General features: G+C 50.0%; 1 protein-coding gene across 1 annotated transcript in view; it reads right to left on the bottom strand.

Annotated features, from left to right (window-relative positions):
• The window catches only part of ONECUT2 (one cut homeobox 2), a 28,350-nt gene that overhangs the window by 10,400 nt on the left and 6,131 nt on the right, over positions 1–11,819 (bottom strand). The window lies entirely within an intron of this gene.

The following is an 11,819-nucleotide window of genomic DNA, read 5'->3' as shown; positions in this document are numbered from 1 at the left end:
GAGTTCACTTGCCATTTCTGGACAGTGGCCAACTTTCGAGATTCTCCGCGCTTTTTATAAAGCCACCGTCTGAGAAATGCGTTGCTCTTCTGTTACAGCAGCATTCGAATTAACAATTTAGCTTATCTGATGTCAGTCTAGGAAAGAAAATGCAAAGCAGATCCTTTTTTTCCCTTCAATAGCTAAGACAAAGATTAATTCTTTGTAGAAACTCATCTTGTGCCGTAGCATATAACAACGGCAGATTATTATTTTTCAACAAAACTGTGCAGGCCACTATTCCGTTATGTAAACCCCACCCCTTGGGTAACGTACAGGACAGAGGAAACACAACTGGAAATTGCTCTTCATGCATTTAGAAGAAAACCATTCATATTTTGGGACAGATAGCCTTTTCTTTGATCTGCCATTCCAAACACATACTGAAAACAACTACCGTGGGCACAATGGTGAAGGCAGGAACCCCCCAAACCCGCTTGGTTAGTACAGGGGACAGAACAGCAGAAACTGCCCCGCTGCCCCCTCCCCGTGCTCCCTACACGATTTGCAACACAAAACCACCTTCCACGTGGGGCTGTGGTGTCTTTTCTGGGCACCAGCTGAAATCCACAGCACGCTGGGCTGCCCTCCTGTCTGCCAGCGAAAGCACCCAACTCCTGCCAGGCATTCTCCGGGAACTGGTGCCCCCACGTCCTTCTGCACCCATTTCCCCCAGTCACTCCTGCCCAGTGGCCGGGCGTGCAGGAGGGATGCTGGCAGCACCCGCGCCAACGGGTCCTCTCCCAGAAGATGTCCGCAGGATGGAGAGGTGCTGGAGATATGCCCACAGACACCGAGGGACACCGAGGGACAGGTAAAACCCTGTGGTAGGGGAGGACGCGTGGTCAAACTCTGCTCCCAGCTTTGCTCTCTCCGACCCAGGACAGGCTGCTCCGCTCCCCACATTCATCTTCTCCATCCCCAAAAGGAGGCCTGGTGCCACCTCCCCAACAGCCAGGTCTAACATTGGCACAGGACTTTTATTACTTTAAACACCCCAAAGCAAACCCCACTCAAAGCTCCTGTGGCAGCAGCTCCCTGTGACCACCACCGGGGAAAAGTCATGTTTGAGAGCACAAACTGCCATCCTCCAGCTGAACCTTCTCTGTGCTTGTTTTCTCCAGAAAGAGACCTCTGTGGACACTTTTTAACCATTTACCCATTTATTTGTGGTTTCTATCCACTGCTGCAACAGCTGCTGTCTGAAAAAAGCGGCCAAAACTTCAGACATCTGTTGTGAGATAAACTCTTAACTTCTGCCGTGAGGCCATTTGTTTACGGCCTTGTGTAGAAATAACCAGACCACCGAGTGCGTCTCAAATTCTACAACTCTCTATAAGGTTGCACTTCCATGTGGTGTCTCACAGACTACCATGTAGAAAAGCTATGGAAAAACCAGACAGACATGAAATTGCAACTTCCCGAGATGAAACGGTAGCAGCGCCTGCTGTTTAGGCAGTGTCCCTCATCAGCAATTACCTCTCCCCGCATCCCCAGATCGCGTGGACATCCAGGCAGCCCCTTTGCTCCAAAGCCACCCGGCAGCTGCCACCCGATGCACGTGGTTTAAGGGCAGCCAAGGCTTCTCCTCTCTGCCTGCAGCTGCCTGCTGGAGGGCTCCAGGTGGGCAACCCCCACCCCCCCCAGTACCTCCCACCCTCCCCGCACGGCCAGAGGCTGCAGCGCAGCCCCACTTGCTGGCAGCTCCATCCTCTTCATCGCTGCTTCACAGCTGAGTCTTAAACTGCAACGACTGCATTTTCCACAAGCAAGCTCGGAAGCATCGCTGAAACCAGGGATGGCATGACACAGCACGATACGCTCCCCCCGCACGACGCTCTTCACAAGTTGGTCCAGAAATGAGGTAACGCTTCCCAGCGGGAATCATCTATGAACGTGCAGCTTTGCTGAAAGACAGGGGCTGATTTTTTTCCCCAACATTTGCCAGCTGAGCTGCCTAGAATCCCGGGCCCTATATGTTTGAGTTTATCTGCATTTCGGTTTACAGCATGCATTCTGAAGCTCCTTCCAGGGCAACAAAGTAGTCTAAACCACTTGGGATTGCAAGCAAAAGTCTTTCATCTGAGAATAAATCTCCCCTTCCTCCTCGGATCGCCTTTGTTGCCTTAAAGCCTGACCCTCTCCTTCCCTGGGCTGGAGGCTCGGCACGGGCAGCCTCCCCGCTCCCCAGGGCATCCCCCAAAGCCAAGGGCGAAGCCAGCCAGAAATGCCCGCCAGAGCTCAGGTCAGGCAGGGCAGCAGCACCGGACCATCACTGCGCCGAGCGATGCTAATGGATCCTAAAAAAAAATCCGTATTAATAGCTGGTCTGTATTTATTAGCACAGAGAGAACATCAAGTGCTGAAACCAATACCACTGCCGTAGCATACCCAGATTTAAAAATAGCCTGATAAGGCTGTCTACACAGGGCAGTAAGATAAAAAAAAATCCATATGTTGACATGGTTAGGTAATGTGCTGGGACAAAATAAGTAGAGTGAATTGATAAGTGGATGGGTTTTTAAGCAGCCCTATTAAATAATTCTGCAGGTCTAGAATGTGAAATGAGAACCTGGCCCAAAAAGTAAAACTCAGGCTGTGGAAATGCCTGTAATTAACCCGAGGTCAGGACCGTACTGTCTTACCTGTGCCTGAGCATGGCACCACAGGGAGCCTGGCTCAGCCGGGTGCATAACAGACTACGCTGATCAGCTTAGCTTAGTTTTGTGCACGGGACAGTATTTCTGCAGGGAACTGGAATATTTTGTTGACTCTGACCCCTCTTTTGTATCTGTTCTCAGCTGCCAAATGCCAGCGGCTGCCGCAGAGCTGCCTCGGGGAGGAAGGCGGGGGTCGGACCATTCGAAATACCCCCAGGTGGGCCCAAAGGCATCATGCGGGAAGAATTCGGGTTCTCTGAACTGCACCTCTAACACACTCCACAGATAATGTTTTACTGCCTGTCTGAGATGAAAAAGCAGATATCAGGCTGGATTCCTGCATTCAACGCTTTGCCTTCTGTCTGCGATCCGTGCGGTGGTACTCCCGACACTGGGGATGTGACGAGCGCCTGCATCTTTGCTGCAGTTTCTAATAGGTTCCGGGACACCAGGAAGGGTCTAGTGTTTCCTAACATCACTAATTTATGTCCAGAGATACTCTGCGTTTTACAGTTATTGGTATCTTATAATAAATAATGCAAAGGTATGTGCTTTTCAATGCATTCAGTAAATACTTTCCTTGAACTGTTAAGTTTGCTCTTGAAAAGGCACCATAAAGGCAAATGTTGTTCCTTGACATGCATTTATCAGAAGAGAAAAATGGAGTGAGCACTCTAATAAAATAAGGTTATTTTCCAGGAAACCGGCCTATAGAAAGAGAAACGTTTTAATAGTAGAGGGAAGGGAAGCGGCCATCTTGATTCTAAGAACAATTTGATTTATTAACCGCAGTTAATACTGAACATACTCTATGGAGGAAAATGGACAACTAGCAAGAAGTGAAAGCCACAACTGTGGGAAAAAAATAAATCTTCCCTTTCTTCTACGCCGGACTAAAGACGCTTTACATAGAAACAATATACAAAGAGCTCAGATTCAGTACTGCCTCACTTAATGTTGACTGAAGTGGAGCCCCCTGAATTTAAAGGGCATTAAGAGCGGTGCAGAGACCTGACCCTGCACTGCAGGGCTGTGTCCTTCAAGGAGGGACAGTCTGTCTCCAGTGAGCGTAGGTTTATCCTGCAGCTAAAACTAAGAGAATGTTTAAAAAATGTTGCTTTAAAACAGAATTAGGTATTGCTCAGAAATAAAAACCTAAAATTAAAAAAAGCACCCAAAGTAAGTGTGGAGAGGCAGCAGGCGAGTCAGATGAGGCACCAGGAGGTGACAGGAATGAGCCCCAGAATCTCTGCAGTTCTCGGCGCTAATGAGGTTCCTCTCTATGAAGACAACAACTATTCAGATGTTCAACTTTAAATATGCAAGACACTCCATTGATTTTTTATTAGCATGTTTGCAAGCCTGAGGTTAAGCATGTGCTGAAATATTTTGCTAGATCCTGCAGACAGTGAGAGCAAAGGCAGGCAGGCAGTCGTCCCTCCTGGCTAGAGATACAGCAGCTCTCAGAAAGTTTCACCCAACCCCACCTTTCTGTGCGAGGGTTTGGCAGCTGGGAAACGTGCCAGCCAAGTACCATGCCCTGTTCATCACCAAAATCCAGCCGTCGGTCCAGGCTGCCCTGCGCGGCTGCAGCCCTGGGAACTGGGTAATACCCCGCCGCTCCTGGCTCGTCCGCCTCTGCCTCCGCAGAGCCTTGCTAAGGGGCTGTCTCCCCAAATCCCCTCCACCCGTAAGCCAGCTGCCCCGGTCAGTAAGGCTGGAGCTCATTTCACCTAATGTTAGCCAGGGCATCCCATGTCCCGGCTTCCCCTGCAGCCAGGGCACAAGTGTCGGATGCAGCCGGGATGCGACCCCTCCTGCAGGCAGACGCCTCGCTGAGAGCGGGTGACAGCACGGAAGGACACGGCCTCCGCTCACGTCTGCCACGGGCTCCATCGCGTCTTGGGACACACCTCTCTTTCTAGAAGAAAATTTGCTCTAAACTGCCCACATTGAATAGCTTTCAATACAATTCATGTAAAAAAAGAATCATATCACACCACTCTGGAAGAATCACGACCCCAGTGTCACCAGGAGCTGTAGTGACTGATGTGTACTGCATCAGTTCCAGCACCTGCAACCCCATCGGCTTGAAAGGGATCTGCAGGAAAGTGGTGACTTTTTGGATTTTATTTCTGCAAGCTCGTCTGCGTTTTGGTTTCCTTGTGAACTTCATGTGCTTCTAATTTAAGCTCAATTATTTTTGTCACTGAGTATCATTAAATTGAATATTTCTACTAGTAGTTCATTTGTCTTATTTTCTGCAACAATAACTCTTATTTTCCATTTTCTTCCTCAGAAGAGAGGAACCTAGCCAGCCCATGCATTACAAGTAGCTATAAATCCCGAAAAATACCTAGAAGCATTTCAGTTGATAAGCATTGCCTTTAGAACTTCTGTTTATAAAGACTGAAGCACTGGAAAATCTACTCTGTCATTACAGATGAATGCGTGCCAACTACCAGCAAAAGGCAGTGGATTCCCCAACATCACCGTGGGGGTCTCCCCTCCGCCCTTCTGCAGGGAGAGGGCTCATCCCCCAGGAGCTGCGGTGGTCCCCAGCACCTGGAGCAGCCCTGCCCAGCCCGGGGGCCAAGCACCTCGCTGCCAGGCTGTGGATCCCACCGTGCTCCGGCCCTGGAGCTCCCGAGCTCAGGCGGGAGAGCTGCCGCAGCCGGAGGATCCCTGCGGAGTGGGACCCACCGTCCGGGGCAAGTCCTCCACGGAGCTGGCGAAAAGCTCGATGAAATGCAACGGTCCAGATCAGATGATCTGGCATTTTCTCGGGATGGGTTTTTTTTTCACTGAAAGATATCCACCGGGCTCCATTGTTAATGGCTGAAACAGTGTGCAGCTCGGAGCAATCAATCTGCAGCGTGTGACGCTGGCCTTACGAAACCCAGAAGCAGCGTTGCGTACCCCTATAGGCAGCAATAGCTCCTGTCAGCTGTTTATGCACGCACAGAAAGACCAGTCCTTTTTATAGAAACTGCTTTTGCCACATGTGGGCCAAAATTGATTGATACGGAGCTCACCGCAGCGACTGACAGCGCTGCGCTAGTATTCTGCCAAATCCCACCCTCCAAAGGCACGGGCAGGGATGCTCCCCGGGGTGAGCCGGGGCCTCCCTTGGCTCCTCTGCTTCTCCCTGCACTGGTGCTCCGGAGGGTCACCAGCATCAGGAGGAGGAGGACGGGCAGGACCCGGGGGGGGTCCCGGGGGCTGGAGCGGTGCCTGCGCAGTCCCTGGTGAAGAGGAGCCGCTTGCAGAGCCGGGTGGTCGGGCTGCTTCGTGCCTGTGAATCATCTCGGCACGTATTTCAGAAAGCGGGCTCTGCAGAGCTTGGGTGGGTGCGTGTTCACGCCACGGCTGCTGGTGGCCGGTACGCCCAGAGAGAGCCCGTGTCCCACGGCTGAGAAAGAGGGATCGGGACCGTGCCGCTGGCAGCGGATGGGGCAAACTCTGCTCGTCCGCTTGTTGCTATGCTCACGGCAAGCTTGCCAACATAGAAATAACGATTGGTCAAGCAAAGGAAAAAACGTTGATGTGAGATCTTTCGCTGGCTAATGCCACCATGGCCGGAGCTGCGGGGAGTGCGGGAAGCGACGTCCCCGAGGTGCGGGGGGCTGGTCTGTAAGGGGGCAGCGGGCAGTGATGCTTACGGGCAGAGGGGCTTTGCCAACCAAGCTTTGAGACCACAGACTGTAGCGACAGGCACAGAGGGACCCGTGGACACCACAGACCTATCCCATTTCTCTTCCCAGAGCCTGACACCAGTTGCCTTTGGATACTGGAAACATTAATGAAAACAGCTGCCGTGATGTTCTGTCCTGTGAAGCACAAGCACAGTGCAAGCCCGGCTTCTCGTACAAACAAAACCCCAACGTGAATCTGACGTCAATTCACTTCCCCCCTCAGGTATCTCTACTTTTAAACTAATTAGGCAAGGGGCTTTTAACCAGAAACCCTGGAAGACTAGTTAGCAGTCTGAAATTTCTCAGGCCCGTACTTCATGGTCTACTTTTCCTGAAAAAAAGCCTCCCTTTGTGTTTGTCTCCTCTCAGTCTGGTTCCCTGCAGTTTCTCAAGTTAACTAACACCCTCAGATAATCACTAGTTCTCTAATGTTTTTACTCTAATGGCAAAAGTGACTTTGGACCCATGAAACAAACAGCAGATGCTAAGAAGGAGCCAAGTAGAGAACAGTATTTCCTTAATCCAGCAGTAAGTAATTTCTCTCTATCATTCGTAAGGATAAGCCATGAATATTGATCTCCCATATGTGGTTTCATACGGGTGTAGTACGAAGTCAACTAAACCCAGTTATCTGTCTGATGGAACTAAAAAATGTTCCTCAATTTGATTTCGGAGAGAACTCAATGTGAAGGAAATTTAATTATGCTAGTAATACTGAACACAATGAAATGACCATCAAAACGTTTTCCAACGGTTTAAAATGTTTTTCTTTCGCTATGATTCACTTAAAGCAACCTCTTGTATATCTGTGTTACTACAATCTGTTAAAAACTAGGCCTCAAAAATCAATTTGATTACCTCTCTGAATTAAGTATGCACAAATGAAAGCAATTGAGATCAATACAAATTAGGTTAAGTACTCCACTGTGTACAAAATCATTATGTAACAAGAAACAATTTGAATGAAGATGCAAATAATCACATTGTCAGGGTGTGCAGCCAGTGTGCCTTCACCTGCTCATTTCCATCTGCTGCACACATGCATGAAACCCTCCTGATCTCTGCAATCCCTACGAATGCCCTCTGATGGCATTTATCTAGAAAAACAGAGTATGCCCACAAATGAGAAGCATAGCACAAAGCGTTAATTCCATTTTTCCAGAGAAGGTCCGCCGTTATGGGAGAAGATCTTTTTGCTTGCCCAAACCGACCCTCCTGTAACTGCAAGATGTTCCCTACACCACGATTCCTGTTTGGAGATACAGGGACTGCTACAACGCTCTGAGAAAGAAGTGCACAACCTCGCTGCTTCCTGCCAGGAATGGGTTTTCTCGATACTCAACCTGATTTTTCTCTCTCTTAATTCTGTCACGGAAGGAACGCCTTCCTCTCTCTAGGTCTTGCATCCTTCAGCTATTCCAGAAGAAAAGATGAATGGGTTTGGGGACTTGGTTCTTTTATATTTCTTTCTGGCACGTAGCAGGTCTCAGGCTATTTGTGTCAAATCTCTTGTAAATCTGCTGGGTGGCTGAAATTGGGCTGTAAATTCTGCAGGGCAGGGGCTGCTTCCTCCCGTGCAGTGCTGCAACACCCATCTCAGTGCGGGATCCGTGACAAGGGCCTCTAAGTACTATTGTAATATACTTCCATCATTAATACAGAATAATAAATAATAGATGGGATAGGGCCGATTTATTGCACTCTAGGGCGAGAATGAGTGGAGGCTCGGTGAGCATGCAGTACCGTTTCAATGTACTCCTTGTCACCGAGCGGCTGCAAGCTCTAACCGTGCACTGAAGCCGTTTCTGCAAGGCAGCCCCCCCAGTTTCTCTTCTGGGGCCGAGGCAGGGAGTGTCCCCTGACACTCAATATCCATCTCTCTCTCTCTACAAACAAGCTTTTCTGAGAGCTGCAAAAGGAAGAGACCTGATTTCTGACAGATTTCTGTTTCGGAGTTGATCGGGAGGTCTCCTTTCCGACAGCTGGGGTATGCGTAAGCTCTCCCTCCTGCTGGGATCACCGTCCAGCTGGTGCAAGCTCATGCCGTAGCCTTGTTGCAGGGCAGGCACTTGGGGCACCTTCCTTCTCCCCACAGGACTCCTGTTTTCACAAGAAGGGGTGCAACTGCCCACGGTTACCCGTGAGACCTCTGGTCCTGGGTGCAATGACACCCCCGGGGTACCCCGCAGGGAACCAGTGGCATTGCGAGGAGGGGAGCGGTGGGGCTGCAGGGACAGACAGACGGACACACTGCATAACTGCATCAGCCTCGCTGGGGTGCCAAAATACACTGGTGCTGGTTCAGAGTCCCAGCTGCTTTCAGAAGCACGAGCTGACAGAAACTGTAGAAGTGGCAGCATCTAAAAGCCATCGCCCGACTGCAATGAGCAGTGTCACCCCGCTTGCAGCGCTGACGTCCCACTCCTGGCACCACCAGTTCTCGCAGCAGCGCAGCCGCTCGGGTACTCTGCCCAGTCACGGCACGACGTTGGCTCCTTCAAACCACGCTCTGCGAGTCCTTCACTTCTAACGCCTGGGAGATTTATGTCTCCTCTTGTTCTGGAGATTCTCCCTTTTGAATCCCAAAATAGTTTCCAGCTGAATTACAACACTCTTCTGTAACAAGGATTTATATTCCCCTCGTCAGAGCACAGAGCTGAAACCAGACCTTCCCCACACCGAGTGCGCTGCCTTTTGTAGCAGCATCTACAAGTGATGCACCAGCACATCCCTTCAAGTACCAGGATACAGCTGCGACCTTCTCCTCGTGGAGAAAGGGAAGTGCTTCAGGCATCTTTTCCAGGAAAGGACCGGGAATTTAAAGGTGAGGCAGGTAAGCAAGCACTGAATAGGAGTCTGAAATCTTAGCGTGGGTTAGAAGTTGAAATACCTTGCCTTCTTATTTTCTGCTGACTACACCTCGCAGCTTTCCCATAGCTATGCTGCTTTGACACCCTCCCACGCTGTGGCTCCCTCCTGGCACCTTACACTCGCAAGTCAGAGTCGCAAGCTGAGTCCCGTGGGCCCTACTGCAAGGGAAAGTAGGGACCTACTGAGTTCTTGCCGTGTGCCTCCAGAACCAGCTTGTTTTCAGAAATTCTGACTCATGGGAGAAAGCAGGAAATGATTGTTTCCTTTTAATGGCTGTTACTGATAGGGTTCAATTACGAAGAACAGGAGAGGACAGAGCAAAGCTCTGCCGACTTATCTGGGAAAGACAGACCTGCGCTGTCCTCCTGGCTCCCCGAGCTCTGCTTGCACTTCAGATGACGACTGCTGAATACACAAAGCAAGAGCAGGCCTGGCAGGAGCGGTGTTCTTTGCCATGCAGCCAGGTTCCCATGTCCTTCTTCCCAGGGGCTTACGAAAGCGCGGCTTCAGCAGGAGAGGCAAGTGTCCTTCCCCTGCCCAGTGCGAACGAGGTAGCGTGCGGAGGTGAGGAAGGGAGTGAGCTCCTTCCAGGCAGAGGGGCCATGGGTCTCCTACCTCCGCAGCGAACGTGCTACCACGCAGCTGGTGGGTGGGAGAGGGGATGGCACTTCAGCAGGCTACGTGGCTGATAGCAATTGCGTCAAGTAGTGCTCCTGTCACCCCCGTGGTACGAGCCGGCTGACAGCCAGCACGGCTCCAGCGTCGGGTCTGTGCGGCCGTGCCCCACAGGACACCTCTTCTGCCATGCCCCGTCAGGGCTGGATGCGAGAGGACACGAAGACGCTGCACCCTGGCAGGATCCGGGCATGACGGAGGAGAAAGTTGGCACTGAAGATGCCAGAAGGATGGGGAAAAAGCTTTGGGAGCTTATACCTAATCCACGTGAGCCTCTGCACATCAGGAGGCTGCGGTCAGGGCTGACATGGTGCTGTGGTGCCACTGGTCCTTACCAGCAATAGCTGGTGGAAAGACGTTCGTGCTGTGACACTGGCTGCCGAGGAAAGCAGCGGTGTCCTCACCTGAGACGGGAAAGAGGGGGCATGATAAGCCCAGAGGAGAAGGAAAACGGAGAGGAAGGTGTGTGGGAAGCTCTCCGAGGAAGACTTCCTCATGCTCTTCCTTTACCTTCTTCAGCTACGTGCCGCTTTGCCAAAGCTTAATGCCTCAGCGCAGGCCCCCGTTCTTAAATGCCCATTATGACAAGATGAGATCTGCTGGAAAATCACCACTACTCATAAATATGTTCCCTGCTTACTTAGAGATATTTTGGTCCCAGAGACAATTTGTGTTTTGGGAAACTGCCAGCCTCTATCGCTTGTCTAATAATTCCTTTGTGCAGCATTTACCAGTGGTTTGAGTCCCCTTTTTTCACAATGGAGTAGTTTGATTTTATAGCTCAAAAAACCCAAACAACCCCAAAACACTCCAATTTCTTTTTTGATTGCATTTCTATCTGCCATCAGTGAGTTGTCTTGTTGATCTTATCACTGGGCCCATTTGAGATTAGTCTGTTTTGTATGATTTCTGCGTACAAAAGTCCTCTATAAATCAGAGAGCCTTTTATGCAAAAGTCTGCAAGATTGATAGGGCTGGATACAAAATCTTTTACCTGGGAAAAAGAGATGTATTATCTGTCCCACTGGACATAATGCTTTCTCTGCATATGCATCTCCAAAGTACGATGGGGCTTTTTCTAGAGAAGACAGGAGACAAGATAGGAGTCTTAAATACAAACAGATTGCTATCAGAAGAAAGGGAGTCATTTTTTCCCTGTGTCTGGCGGGGATAAGATGAGAAGCAAAGGATTTAAAAGACAAAAAGGGAGATTAAGGCTAGTCATTAAGGATTTTTTTGTACCTGTAAGCCCTGGAAGAGATTGCCTAGGTAGCCTGAGAAATCCCCAGCACTGGAGATTCTTGAAGAACGGGGCAGACTGTCAGGACGAGTGATGTCTCTAGTCCTTTTCAGCCCTGCTTTCCCTGTTAGATTAATTCTCCGTACACCTGCAGAGCCCTGTTTCCACTCTGAAGGCAGCCACAGGGGAGCTCCTCTGATGCAAGGAGTCTGCTACTTTTAGTGCTTGGAGACGCAGAATAGACGCGTTGGGTTACTGGCAAGAAGCTTGTCATCTCTGAGTAATGTCTAATTGGAAGGGATGAAAAAGCCACTTGGAACTGGTGGATGGCAGGAACATCTAGGACAAGACTCTGCGAATACTGCAAGGCAGGAGTGCTAAGGATGAGCAGCCGGGGCCACAGTGCAGAAAAAAGCGCAAAGTTTGAGTCAAAATGTCCCTGTAAAGAGTGAGGGAAGAAACAGCATCCGGTACTGGAAAATAATCCTTTTGGCAAAACTGTCCTCTCCTTTATGTGTTCCTCACCACAAATAAATTCTGGCAGTTTTTGGATGCAGAGGAATGTTTGAGTTTGGGGTATTTCAGTTCAAATGGTGATGGCCAAGAGATACTAGGAAAAAAATGAGATGCTGGGGAAAA

The sequence above is a fragment of the Accipiter gentilis genome, chromosome Z, assembly GCF_929443795.1.
Source record: "Accipiter gentilis chromosome Z, bAccGen1.1, whole genome shotgun sequence".
Taxonomy (NCBI): Eukaryota; Metazoa; Chordata; class Aves; order Accipitriformes; family Accipitridae; genus Astur; species Astur gentilis.
Note: the sequence above shows the minus strand (reverse complement) of the source record. Positions and strands in the feature narration are given on the sequence as shown.